Genomic DNA, 12,055 nt, shown 5'->3' on the forward strand with positions numbered 1-12,055 from the left:
ATACTTAAATGAGGCAATAGTGTAGAGTTACATTCAAGCTATTTTAAGGCAGGAAGAAATTTCATGGAAAAAACTTTTAAAATATGTAATTTTGGTAATCAAAGATTAGTTTTAAGGGATACAATTATTAACTACAGGGGGTCTTTAAATGACTGCTAATTACATTTGGAAAATGTTAAACTCACATCAGACTCATTGAAAACCAGTTATTGTCAGTAATAACAACCGGTAATACAATTGTTTGTATCTTAATTGATGCTTTTTAAGAATCACACCCTCTTATCTTATACCATTATCTATATCTCTTAATTACTTTTGAACACTCAGACGTGTATCTGAGCATTAGACTTTTTTCAGATTTTTCACCTGTGAAAACAAATCATATATACATCTTAAAGGGTAACTAAACACTAAAACAACTTTTTTTAGTTAATGATCTGTAAGAATGGAGCTTCATAAATGCTGTTCATTGATTCCAGTAAATTTTTTGACATTTGGGTTTAAAGTGTTTTAATTCTACAATATATGGTTTAAAAACGTCTGAGTCCTGCCCTCTTCCGTTTGAACGGTGGCTACTGCAGTTCCTATTGGATGTTTGCGGTGGTTTGTGACGTAGCGGTTGCAGGTGACGTAGGCAGGTTCCACACAAAGAGATGCGTCTCAGGTGCACGCCCCCCTCCGCTGGGCTCTGCCCACTTTTACAGCATTTTTCAAATATTGCCAGTGGGTGGAGTCAGGCTCTGACCAAGGTTTAGTTACCCTTTAATATATTTATATTTATACACATCTTTTTGAGAATCACTTACTCTAAATTAGAACAAAATTGACTAAAATGTACATCTCTCAATAGAACAATAAAGACAAGTGCTGTCAAACCTATTAAACGTCAATAATTGCGTCTAACATAAAAGTTTGGTAACCAGACAGTTGATGGCACCCAATGACTTCCATAGTTTTTTTTTTCTGGGTTAACAACATTCTTCAAAATATCTTCTTTTGTGTTCAACAGAAGAAAGAACTCATACAGGTTTGGAACAACTTGAGAGTAAGTAAGGACACAATTAAACATTTTGGGTGAACTATCCCTTTAAATCTGTAATTGCCTTAAACACTCTTATATGTGCAAGAGCTACTGTGCTGATATGTTTTTTTTCATGATTCTTATTCTTATTTTTCATGAACTTGCATTTGAATGTCCAACAGTATAGAGATTAAACAACATCTTGCATGAATGTGACCACATTAAGTTCCCCCACTAACAAGAATAACATCCTTGTTTCGCATATCACATAATGATAATGTGATTGCATCTTTTTTTTGACACCAGTCTCAAAAAGACTTACACATCATGGAATGATATACAACAGAGCACATAAAAATATTAATTTGCTGCAGATGAGAAGCCTGTCTATTACCCTATCTGTCAGTCATAAACTTTTCCAGAATAATGCCTTTCTGTTATTAAGCAACGTTAAGGTGTTACACTGGTGTTTTTATCAGGAAGTTGTTTCAGGGCAAGGAGGGGGATGTTATTCCATGAACCGGGACTACATTAATCTCTGTCACATGGTCTTCTTTGATATATACCCCTTTCAAATGAGCTGAGTGTAGACCCAACCTCCGGTTCTCCTGCCTGATAGCAGCATGTTTCAGCCGCTGTCGGCATCACCGCTGACATTGAAGCCTTGTAACCCGAACAAACGTGGAGGGTAAACAAGGAGGACGAATTAAATTTCCTCAACCAGGAACACGAACAACAAGATAACGTAAGGCTCTTTTTTTTTTACCTCATTTATTGCACTACCTGTTCAACTTTAAGTCCATTACGGCCAGCGCAATACTGTGACAACTTTGATCAAAAGCAATTAATCTCCTACTAAGAGAAATGGCTCTCAGCTTCAAGTGTGCCTAGAGAGAGCGCTCGTCCACATAAACTATGTATGAGGATGTTTAAAAACCAAATAGGGACGGATATATCATAAAGTGCTGCTGATTAAGGAACAGAGGGTCAGACGCGAACACAGCGTTCCTCAACTGCGGAAACATTCGGCCCTATCAGTACTTTCGACTTCATTAAGAGACCACCAGGAAAGATGGCTGGCGTCAACACGCTCATGCCAAATTGTTTAATTATAGATGATTTATCACCAAACTGTCATTTGCTAAGCGGTAAACCGTTTTCCTGCCGTGCGCTGAGATTGGCACATCGCCTTCAAAAGCTCATTTACATTAAAATGAGAATCACCGCTAATTCTTCCCATACATTCTGGACTCAGCACGAGTCCGGGCACTTGTACCTGATTAGCACAGCCCCTGCATACAGCAACTTTTTTATTATAACTGAGTTAATAGATGTTTGATCTCACCGATATTTCCCATAAAGATTAAAGCAGGATGCAGCCCTGAGCACGTACATTAAACTCCCGCCTCTTCACCTCTACTGTGAGGAGGAAAATCAACTGAACGTAATAGCTTTGCTTATTATACCACTGGCCTCCGAAACATGGATGTTGTGGATGCACCATAGCGAAACACAACCTTTTATAATGTACACAGCGAAATGTATGGTCTATACTTAGCCTTAAAAAGGGGTCAAAAGGAGTAATATACATATTACCATAAATGCTCCTCAAAATAATATACACAAACCAGATTATTATGATAACACCCCACTTTGTTCCTAGGGGGCTATGGGTGGCTGCCAGGGCATAGGCCTATTTATGCAGTTGCTTGTGTGTTTATAGTAACAGAACAGTTTTGAGTGCCATTGTTTGAATAGACTTATGAACTGTATGTTCATTTTTAATTCTTCCTTGTTCTCTATTTTCCACAAATAATTATTTTGCTTCCCTTCAGCTATGGTACAGAGACATCCACTTTTGTATTGTGTGGTTGTGCATTTTAAGGGTGGAGCAATGAATGGAGGGGTGTGTTTGATTGCGTTGATTTCAAATATCAACAGTGTTTCTCAGAAATAGCTTACTGTACCTTTAAGTCATTTAAAAATGTAATGGCATGCTACTTCTCATGCAGAAAGCAAAGCTGCATAATTTGAAGTATAATTCATGTCTGTAGTACAAAACGTGCAGGATGAGTTACAGAAGTAAGAATGAGATGAGAAAGAAGTGTGTACTTGTAGCGTGCCTCAAATCTTAAATATATATATATATATATATATATATATATATATATATACAGTTTTTTTTTTAACTGTACAATATGTATAATATAATAATGGAACAAAAATCCACTTAAGTGTACTTAAAAAGAGTATACTTTCATGATTGTGTTCCCTATCAGTCGGTCACTCGGTGACCGATGAATAGGAATCTCACTAAAGAGGCCAATCTACTTCGAGTGAAACTAAACGAGCCAATGCACGTTGGCGTACAATCAATTGCATCAGCTGTGCAGCCACACTCCGCTGGTATATAATGAGCAGAAGGTGCGATTGCACTTCAGCTTTTTGCTTCGGAGCCGAGCACTTTGATGCTGTGTTCTCTACAACAAGAGTATTATGACGAGCAAACTTTCAATGGGACCTCTCCAGTCTGGTGCAGGCAATACAGCGCGGCAGCGTGGTCGAATTATTGGTGTTCTCTCTCTCTCTCTCTCTCTCTCTCTCTCTCTCTCTCTATGTCTTCACGAAAGTCACGGAGGGGGCCCTTGTTCCCATGAGAGAACAGGGGGTTCGCATCCTCAACTCTCTCGAAGACTGGCTCATACTGGCACACTCTCGAGATCAGCTATGTGAACACAGGGACCTCGTGCTCAGACACCTCAGCCAGTTCGGTCTTCAGGTCAACTTGTAAAAGAGCAAACTCTCTCCTGTGCAGAGGATCTCTTTTCTCGGTATAGAGTTGGATTCAGTCCCACAGACTCACAGAAGAACGCGCTCAGTCGATGCTGAACTGCTTGAACACGTTCAAAGGCAGGACGGCGGTCCCACTGAAATATTTTCAGAGGCTCATGGGGCATATGGCAGCAGCAGCAGCAGCGGCGGTAACTCCACTCGGGCTGCTCCATATGAGACCGCTTCAGCACTGGCTTCACGGCCGAGTCCCGAGATAGGCGTGGCATCATGGCACTCACTGGGAGACAATCCCACCGGCGTGCCGCCAGACCTTCAGCCCGTGGTCAGACCCCTCGTTCCTGTGGGAAGGAGTGCCTTTGAAACAGGTGTCAAGGCATGCTGTGGTGTTCACAGATGCCTCTGCCACCGGCTGGGGTGCCACGTACAATGGGCATGCAGTGTGAGGGGTGTGGACGGGTCCCCAACAGCATTGGCACATCAACTGCCTTGAGTTGCTAGCAGTACGTCTCGCTCTGAGCCGTATACGTTGCCTCCTTCAGGGAACGAGGGTTACCATACGTAACCGAGACGTTTCTAAATACACTTAAGTACACTTTTTAAAAAAAGTCAACTTTGTAATGTGAAATTTAAAGTTTTACATTTTAAATCATTATCTTTTAATTATATTTTACCATAAATCCTTGTCAGAGTTTTGTTCAAATTTCTTAATTTAGGTATGAGGAATGAATACTTGCCATGAAAAGAGGAATGCTGAATACCATTTAAGTTGTCAAGAGAGACTCAAAACATGTTGTCATGTTATGATACACACACAAAAACGCATCCAACTGCTCCTAATGTGAAGAAAGGCAGGTGTTATGAAGGGAACAGAGAATCGCAGCACTATGGGGCCAAAAAGAGGAGCCCTGATGGAAATGGGAAAACAATAATGTGAGAATTAAATATAGCCAGCAGATGAAAAATAATAACATATCGATCTCACAAGTAGCACTTTAAAGGTGCATAATACCCTGATTCCTGATATTGATCAGAGCGTGTGCACAGTGTTAGCGTTTCGCTGGGAACCCCAGTGAGTGGGAGATTGCCTCAGATTTTGGTCATGTTATTTATATAGGCTTATTTTGGCCTGCGGGAGCCGAATCACCTGACATTGCATGAGCTGCATTCTGCACACCGCATGAAGGGTCAACATGGGTTAAAAACACTTGATTGCATTAGTGCTTAAAAGGGCAGAAGATATCAAGATCAAGTCATTTAAACTTCCAGAAAGGCTTATAAAAACCAGTTTGATGGAATATAAAAATTTTCATGTGAACTTTAGATGACTGCACTCAGGTAGCCAATAATAGACTCTTGTGATAAATAATTCATCGATCTTGCACCAAACAACACACAAACACACAAACTACCAGCCATATAGTAGTTGATATGGATGCCATACTGTGAAAGCTTTCAAGTCTCTATGATATCCAGGGGCCAAATCAACTACACTTTCCATCTTAACCCTTTTGAAAATAAAGTTAGCAAACTTTTAAAAAGAATACTTTTAATTGCATGTTAATTGCAAATAAATTAAAATATTTTATAGTTTAAATTTATGTTAAATGCAAATTGCTGAAATTTTGTTACATGTATGATCTGTGTTTCCCCCCTCCATTGTGCTTTTGGTTCAGTCCTGTGATCTAGTGTTCCATGATTTTTCTAATTAGTCATGTCTATCACCTGTGCATTGTCAATCACCTCATTAGTTATCTTGTTAGTCCCTGTGTATTTATACCTTGTGTTTTCCTGCAGTCTTTGTCCTTTATCGTCAATGTAAGCTTGAGTGTTTGGTGTTCCCCCTGAGAGTTTGGTTATTAAATGTTATTTCTATGTATTCCTCGTCCCCATGAGCTTTGTTCTACACATAACGTGAAAACTTTAGGATGCTTTCAATGTTTTTTAAAGTAGGAAATAATATATCTTTATTTGTAATTTCATAATAACTTCTGTTGTATTTGATATGATTAAAGTGGTCTGTTGAATGTAGTGAAGTATTAGTGACAAAAATACACTTTAATGCTAATTCTATTGAAATGTGTATGTCAAGTATTTAAATATATTTGTATTTACATCAATGTAGGCTATAAATAAATAAAATTATAATCAAGTACTTTACATGTGCTTTAGTATGTAACACATTAAAAATAATTTTCCACAGCATGTTGTCTGGAGTTATAGACCTTATTTACAGCAGCGTCATCTTTGATTTTTAACGGGAATAAAAGTGAGGCAGTGAGAGATAGACGTACATCTCTTTGGTGGGCTTTACTGTAATTTAATGTTTTTGTTTATATTTGATCTTGGAGCTTATACAGCTTTTTACAGCGAATGCCATTGAAAACACGGTAAAACACAGTAAATCTATCCCTCACGGCCTCGCTTTCATACCTGTCATGGGTTTTTGTCATGCCGCGCCACATCTTGGGTAGACAACATCACTGATTATAATGGGTTAATCTGTCTTTCGTCATCCGGTGTTAAACAACGCACTTTATCTATGTTCGTCATTCTTTCTAATGTTATGTCATGGAATATCCTAAATTTCTATTTCTATGTACATATTTCTATGTATGTAAAAATATATTCATCAATAATTAATCATATTCACAGGTTGTACATAGAATAGAGGCACTTTAAGATCTGATAAGTTTAATATTCCAATAACTGAAATTGCCATGGTTAATAAACTGATACATTTCTGGGTTTTTGTAACATTGCCCTCACAGACATGGTTCAAGTTATGGCAATTCCAACCTGTTTTATCATGCAGCAAGTGAAAATTGCAGGTCCACTCACTTAGAAATGTAATAGCATGCTTCTTCTCATGCAGAAAGTCCATAGTGCAAATGTGCAGGTTTAGGTTTATGAAAAAGAAGTATGCTTAACTGTATTGAATGTGCACTTGAAGTGTACTTCAAACTTTAAAAGTATATTATTGAAAACTGTACTTGCAGATAATATATTATTAATTAAATAAAAAGCCAGTTAAGTGTGGTACAAACTACCATTCATACCATGTAACAGTGTTATGTCATACTGTTAAAGCCAGTTATAAGTGAGCTGAGAACACACTGCACCATCCATTTTTGAATACAAAGCCAAATATGTCATTTCGGACTTTATATACTATAAATCCATAACGCTATCATGTATTTTACATGTACTTCTATGCATGCAAGAGAAAAGGGCAATTAAAGAGACTCTGATGTATGATGTCAGTGGAACTATAGTGGAGTGTGAAACTGTCACTGTGCGTATCAGGCCACTGTGTTAACAACAGTCTCTTCTTTTGCCCAGAGACTGTTGGGGCCTTGATGGAATATGACACATGAGTAATTCCAAAGCAGGCGGCTGAAGACTGGATTAGATTAGCATTGGGTGGAAAACAGGTGGGCTTTTATTGGCTACGTGATAATGTCAGTCTCAGAGTCTCTGTCACATTCTGCAAACACAGAAGACCAGAGCTCTGCAATTCATACCGAATTACAGCAGCTTGTCATGTGTGGCTATGCGTGTATGCGGGTATGTAGCGGCATCTATTCATGGGGCTTGGCATGTGTTGTCCAACTTGAGGGGTGCAAAAGCCAAAAATGGCAGCTGTTTCGTAGGCAAAAGTGTTTTAAACTCAACTAGAATAGTGGGAACTCCTGCAGTGTTTGCCAAGGAAGGACTCGTGTGGTTCTTATCAATTATGGACACGTATCAGGCTTGAATAATTAATGACAGTGTTCGGAGTTCCTCATAATTATGTTCAAAAAACCATAACTGGAAATAAAGTCAACAGACTTAAAGATGTACCGTATTCATCTGTGGACCCAGGAGGGTAAAAATGAATGACAGATGCTTGTGAGATTACAAAGAATTATAATTAGGCACAGAAATATGGATGAGGAGTCTAGCACACTAATGATCCTCACAAAATTGACATACGGGACTATTTGTAAATAATCGAAGCTAAGAACCAGAAACATACTGGAATCCTTTAATATGAAATATGTGGGATTCCACACAAAAACTTTTAGAGGCAGCCAAATTTGGAACGTACAAACCATATGTTGGAGTGCACGAGGATCTACTTTTAGTTAGTGCACTCTCAGAAAAGGGTTACAACAACTTGTCATTGGAACAGTACCCTTAAAGGACAAGTTTATGTTTATTTTACACTTAAAGCCCTGTTTTAAGATCGTTTCTGATTAAATAGAACGGTTAAGATTGAAATTTGGACAAATGCTGCCGTCCCGAGAATTTTCGGTTTCTGTGTTAGCACCATTTTTAGTGGTAGATAAGGTACAAAGTTGCCTAAAGGTAAAATTCTTGCACAATTTATGGACAGTGTGTGAGGTTTTAAAACAATAATCTTGAGATCAATTATTAGATACAGTACACTATACAAAATAATTGTAATTTTAACTGTAGAAGACCCTGAAAAAACTGCAACAGTAAAAACCTGTTTATTGGTTTAAAAGTTAGTTCCTGTACTATATACAGAGAAAAAAACTGTTAGAACTATTAGATCTAACCTTGCATTGTGTGTAATTTAACAGTAAATTACTGTTAAATGTACCATTTTACAGTACTATTTTCACAATTTACACTAAAAAGGAGTAAACTGACATTCCCAGAATTCCACATAGGACTTTTAATAATTGATGCTTTTAATTTTATTTATTATGTTTTTCCTTTTTTTTTGTTGCAGTTATGCACATTTATGTTAAATAATATTTATTGCATTATTTTATTGACATCTTACCATGATGGTATTTTGTATTTGTGTGCATGACACTGTTATTATGGTGGATGTCAGTTATTATGCTAAAAGTGCAAAACCTGTTTTAGTAGCAGAATGACCTTGCTAATTCAGCAGAAACGGGCTATTGGATTACTGGTTTAAAATGTAATTTATGATTATTTTTTTTTATTATTTTTTTTAAATTTGATGTAAATTACAATTTTAAATGGTACAATTGACAGGTTGTTGTGTAAGTGTTTACTGTATTTTTAATGAATTATTTTTATTCATTTTTATTTGTTTGGTTTTTCAGTAAAAACCACAGATTATCTTTTACAGTGTTAGATATTTTTATACATAGCTAAGCTAAAATAAAATACACACAAATGAGTCACCCAAAGATATATCTAAAAATAGACATTAACATATCTAAATGTAACTACATATGTGGAATCTTTTAAAATGAAAATTTCTGGTTAAATTACTGGATGGTCTCAAGGTGATTTTAAGATGATTTCTGAAGTCAGTTTGCCTTAAATTAACAATTGGTTTTATTTTCATTTTGAATTTCATTTTCATTCTATACCTTTACTATGAAGCGGTTCTAACACAATGTCATTTATTTGTTTTGTTTTTTTTATTTTGGTTTAGCACTTAAAACCAAGTGCACAGAAGGAGGCGGTACTGGAAAAATCTAACCACATTTGACGAAGATGCAAGATCCGAATGCAATACTGTAAGTGGCCTTAACAAGTAAGTGTTATCAGATCTATATATGATCACACTGGAGATGTATTGAAATTAAGCTTTAAATGAAATTCTGCTAAAGAACACCTAGAAACTATATTCCAGGTGTAAAGGAGGCCTGAGAGAATCATTTCCTGTGTTTATGTGAGTCAAGGCAGTTGTTTTTCATTTCTGAAAGTGCAATGCATATCTATACTCCAAAACAGATCATCATAATGTCAGTTGTCCTATAGAGATTTAGTGCAGTTTAACAGCAAAACTTTTGTTTTGTGCTACTGTCTTGAGAATAAGCAATACATTTATTGTGTGATAGCTACCAGCGGAGCCGCTTGTGCTTTTACAAGGAGCAGACACTATATTTTTAGGCTGAGTAACAAGGAGATTGAAAATTGAGTCAAGGAGAGAGGGAGAATAAAGGAGAATGAGTGTACAAAGCTGGACTGACAGACTCCATTGTAAGAAGAGCCAGTTCCAGGGAACGGAGGAGAGGAGAGGCTAGGCTGTACCTTTCATCCATCTAAAGTACAGACAGGGATAGGGTTTCTATAGAGGGCATACTGGAGATGCAAATTTCTGACTCTGCACAGAAATCTATAGTCTCTTGTAGGAGCTGCCATTTCGAAGAAAGTTGATACATGAACTTGACAGAACGCATTCGGTTTGCATTAAATTGGATTTGCCCACTTCTCCTTTTCATTCTTTTAAAAGTAAATCAAAATCATGTGTGCACGTTGCTCTTGACAATGGCATTTGAAAGCAAAGTAACATATTGTGCAGTTTGTTTTCGGCGAGAAACTATGTTAAAGACATGGGGAGCTGGAAGGTGGGGTGAATTTCTCACTGTGGTAAAAAGTTAAAAGCACAGCTGTCAGATCAGAGGGAACAGACTAGAGCATCTCACCTCAGGATGTGCAAAAAGAAGAGAAACCGGCTGCTAAGGGCTAAACTCTCCCAATTGAAGCATGATAAAAGAAAAGATGAAAGTTGTGAGCATAGCTTGAACCATGAATTAACCAAGATGATCAAATAAGTTCACGCTTTTTAGGCTATCTGAAATACTTGATTCTTACTGGTGAATTTCTGCTAAATATTTCTGTATAACAACTGCTAAACAGTTGAACTGATTATTGCCAAAAGCAACTGACTTCCTATAGATAGCTGGGCTAGTGAAGTATATTTTTGTAACCTGTTAACTGTCAACCACTTTTTGGCCTTTAATCTGAACTTAAATGGTTGTAATTCATGAATGCTTTTGGAATACAGACGTAAGGTTGGTCTCTTTTTCTTGAAGACAGTTAGCAGATTATAGACAAAAAACTGTACTGTAAAGCAAATGGAGTGAACTAAACATTATTTACAAAATAATTTGGACTCTAAAATTGCTGGAGAATAAAAGCAAAATGTCTAACCAAGTTGTGTTAAATATTTGAAGTTCATATCACAAAAATTGAGCCTGGTAATAGGCTTTAAAGTACCCCTATTATGCTATTTTAAAGGTTCCTAATTTTGTTTTGGAGGTCTCCTAATTTATATGCATCTAAGGTCAAAATACACTTTAATTTTCTTATAATTTCCATTGCATTTCATCTCATTTCTCAAAGAGTCCGCAAACAGTTTGTTTGAAGATTCAGTTACTCTAAACCCCTCCTTTCCACGAGCCTACTCTGGTCTGATTGGTCAGACGGCCATCTGTTGTGAAGAGTGCCCAAATATGTTCTGTACCAACAGAAAAGTTGACTTTACCTCAAACTCTGACTGTTCCGGTAGAAGTGAGTGGGAACAAGGTGAATGCCCTAATAGACACGGGGAGTATGCAGACGTTAGTGGAAAGTCAGTTGGTTCCAAAGCAGTCTGGGGAGAATGATGGTAAAGTTGTCATTAGATGTGTACATGGTGAGGAGCAGATTTATCCTACAGTGGAAGTGCAGGTAGTGGCACAAGAGCAACCCCATTTGTTGAAAGTGGGAGTAGTGGAAAAATTGCTGTATCCTGTGATTTTAGGGCAAGATTTTCCTCTGCCATTGAACCTTTTGCCTGTTACCTCTGCTCATAGTATGGTGATGACCCGAGCTCAGGTTATGCAGTCTATGGATGAGTCTGAAACCTTTAAAGGTTTTCCATTCTTTGATGAGGAGTTGGAAGCTGGACCAGTTAAAGTAAGGAAATCTAGAAGGCAGAAAAGGCAAGAGAAGTATAGATTTGTGGAAGCTGATGGTCAGGAATAGGGTGGTAAGCTGGATGAATTGATTGGGTTTAAGGTTCCCAGTAATATGGCTGAATTGCAACAAACTGATCCTGGTTTGTCTTCACTGTATCAACAAGCTATTTTGACAAGTGAGGGAGAAGGTGGGAAGTCTGTAGAGAGTGGAATAGTAGAGAGGTTCGTTCTTCAAGAGAATGTGCTTTATCGTCAACAGGGAGATGGTTTACAAATGGTGGCAGCGGTGGGGTTGGCCAGTAAAGGACAGTGCTGAGTAGTGGCAGTGTGGCTTCAAAGAAATTGCCACAGTTTAAACAACGAGATGAATTAGTTTCGGTGGAGGAGTTGGTGGAAGAGCCAGAGGCAGCTGGAAGAGTTCCTCAGATGGCTGATGATCCTGCACAGCTGACTTTGCAAGACCTGGCAGAGATGTTTCATAAAAATATGGAATTGCAGCAATGACAGGAGGCCCAAATGGAGCGGGAGGCAGCTTGGCAGGAACAACGCTGGAAAACGATGCCGC

Source organism: Siphateles boraxobius, unplaced genomic scaffold (genome assembly GCF_051911475.1).
Source record: "Siphateles boraxobius isolate OS27281-9 unplaced genomic scaffold, OSU_SipBor_1 48, whole genome shotgun sequence".
NCBI lineage: Eukaryota > Metazoa > Chordata > Actinopteri > Cypriniformes > Leuciscidae > Siphateles > Siphateles boraxobius.